Genomic DNA, 3,099 nt, shown 5'->3' with positions numbered 1-3,099 from the left:
ATGATTCCAAAATTGTCATTAAAGTTGGGTACACCTGTAATCCCAACACTCAGGAGGCTGAGGCAGGAAGATCACCATGAGGTTGAGGTCCACCTGGGCTACATAGTGAGTTCAAGGCCAACCTGAACTACATAGCAAGACTCTGTCTCAAAAGCAAAACAAAGCAAAACAATACAAAACCCACACACAAAAAATTGGACATACACTGAAATGCAAAAGAAATGTGGAAGATGATGAAATCAAAATAGAGTTGCTTTGTCAATGCTAACAATAGCAACAATGTAAATAGAGCCAAGAGTTTAAGAAGGAAGGTTTTGCATATGATTGGCTTATAGTAACTCTCACAAAAGATTCTGACAGATCACCGCTTTGTACAAGGGTCAACACAAGCTTATGCAAAAATTACTTTTACAAAGACATCTGCTCTGTAACTGTCTGTTTAACCCCCAGTTGATGTCACTTTTGTTATTAATTATTATGACCAAAAGTATTGCTTCAAAATATCTGATGCAATCTTCCTTTTTTTTTTTTTTTTTTGGTCTTTTTGAGACAGTAGCTCATTAGGCAGTGCAGGCTGGCCTTGAACTTGATTATGTAGCCCAGGCTGGTCTCAAACTCACAAGAATCCTCCTGCCTCAGCCTCCCAAGTGCTGTGATTACACATGTGTGCCACCACACACAGCTCAAGATACTGTTGTTAAGAGGTGCATTCTAAAGTATTCATGGGTAAGGTATCATGATGTCTTAATTTAATTTAAATGATTTCAGGTAAAGAAACATGAAGCAAATATAGCTAACTGTTAAATCTAGGTACAAGTATATTGTACTCTGTTATAGCATTTTACTTTTCTGTACATTTAATTTTTTTTCTTTTTGAGACAGGGTCTCACTATGCAGTTCAAGCCAGCCTTGAGCTCACTTTGTAGCCCATGCTGGTCTTGAACTCGCAACAATCCTCCTGCCTCAGCCTCCCAAGTACTGGGATTTCAGGTGTGTGCCACCACGCCTGGTAGTATATTTAAATATTGAAAAAGATGCCCAAGTGGTGAACACAGAGCTATAAATCTCTGTGAAGACCCTGATGGGCAAGGCCATCACCCTGAGGTCAAGACCAGTGATGCCATCAAGAATGTCAAAGCCAGTATCCAAGACCAGGAGGGCATCCCACCTGATCAGCAGTGCCTGATATCTGCCGGTAAACAGCTGCAGGATGCCCAGACTCTGACTACGACATCCAAAAAGAGTCCACCCTGTTCCTGGTCCCTCACCTGGAGGTGCGATTATCCAGCAGTCCCTGCGCCAGCTCGCCCAGAAGCACAACTGCGTCAAGATGGTCTGCTGCAAGCGCTACTCCCGCCTGCGCCTCTGCGCGGCCAACTGCAGCAAGAGGCGCAGCCACACCAACAAGCCGCGCCCCAGGAAGAAGGGCAAGAAAAGCTCTCTTTCCGCCTTTCCTCTGGGGTGGCTTTGGGCCCTGAATAACGTTTCCCTCACTTGACTGGAAGAGGAAAACAAATACATGTATTCAAAGGGCTGGGATTGTAGCTCAGTGGTAGAGTGCTTACCTGACATGAATGAGGCCTTGGGTTCAATCCCTAGTACCACAAACAAACAACACACACGCACACACACACACACACACGCACACATGCACACACGCACACACGCACCTGCACACACGCACGCACACACACGCACGCACATACACACATACACACATGCACGCACACACGCGCGCGCACACACACACACACATGCACACACGCACACACGCACACAAATCCAGCTAGTAGTGGAGAGAGAAACGATAGAGTCGTGGCTGAGTGGGTAACTGCATCAAGGTTGTGAGGTTGTTCTAACTGTGGGCTGCTTGTCAGCTCGAGGGAGGAGGGCAACAGGGAGACAGAGGAACCGATGGAGCCAAGAAAATGTGGGGTGGGTGGGATTGAAGGCCTGGAAAGGATGACAAGCGCCCATTCCTCTAGGGTACGATGAACAGAAGATAGCGAGTGAAGAGATGAGAGCCGTCTAACGTGGAGACAGGCAACCCGGGGAACGGCCTTCTCCAGGAGGTCAGCTAGGAGTGGACCAAGAATAATGAAGACGGGTGTGGAGACTGAGGAGAACGAGGTATTTCTGGAAGTGCTGCTGGGTAAGCTGTGTCTGGATGTTTTCCTGCGTGGAGGTGGACCCGGATGTAGTCAGCAGGCACTTACGGTGCGCCTACTCGGTCTGACCGTCTGATTTCCTTCAGTGTGTGCATCAGCCTACAAGTGGGCGAGAAGCCAGAGAATGCTAGATTTTCCCTAAAGTGGAGGGAGGGAAGGTGACAACCCCTCAGTGAAGTAGGTGAGTGTGGACATACGTAAGGCCATCCACAACTAGCCAACCATAGGAAGCCCTCGTGTGGACCGTTGAGGAAGACCCTTAGGGCATTCACAGACTACCCAGGTGGCTGGAAAGGGGTAGGTCCAGTAGTCAGCCTTGCCGTGCAGCATATTTCAGCAGGAGCGACGGAGTGAGACAAGCAGAGAGAACAACGAGCTGTGGTCAATACAGAAAGCAGAGGATGAAAGTCGAGAACACGAAATTCCACGTCATTCTGAGGTTCCAGATACGGCCTTGCAGGTGTGTGACTGAAATAAAAAATAGTGAGCCATATTTCCAACAAGCGTGGGAGAGTGGCCAGTAGCCCCTAAAATAATCCCGGTGATCCCCAGCTCCTGTTAGTCTCAGCCGTGTATAACCCCTCCTCTGGGGGTGGGCTGAGCCCAGTGATTTACTTCTATCAAAGACGGCAAAAATGATGAGCTGTCACTTCTGAGATTAGGCTACAGAAAACCCCTGGCTTGCACCTCATTTGCTTTTTTTTTTTCTTTTTTTTTGGTACCAGGAATTGAATTCCATACCTTGCACTTGCCAGGTAGGCACTTATGTCACTGAGCTATATTCCCAGCCCTTTCATTTGCTTTTTCACTCGCCTCCTCTAATGAAGCCAGCTACCATGTTGTGAGCTGCCCAGAGGCAAGACCCACCAGGAGAGGACCTGGGGGAGGCCCTCCGACCACATGGAGGGAACCCAGGCTGCTAACAATGGGG

General features: G+C 48.2%; 1 pseudogene; it reads left to right on the top strand.

The window, feature by feature from the left end:
• Positions 1–722: 722 nt before the first annotated feature.
• On the top strand, positions 723–1,498 carry LOC102018255 (annotated as a pseudogene).
• Positions 1,499–3,099: the final 1,601 nt, after the last annotated feature.

Source organism: Chinchilla lanigera, unplaced genomic scaffold, assembly GCF_000276665.1.
Source record: "Chinchilla lanigera isolate Chin_1 unplaced genomic scaffold, ChiLan1.0 scaffold00004, whole genome shotgun sequence".
Taxonomy (NCBI): domain Eukaryota; kingdom Metazoa; phylum Chordata; class Mammalia; order Rodentia; family Chinchillidae; genus Chinchilla; species Chinchilla lanigera.
The sequence above is the reverse complement of the archived record's forward strand: the minus strand, read 5'-3'. Positions and strand labels throughout refer to the sequence as shown.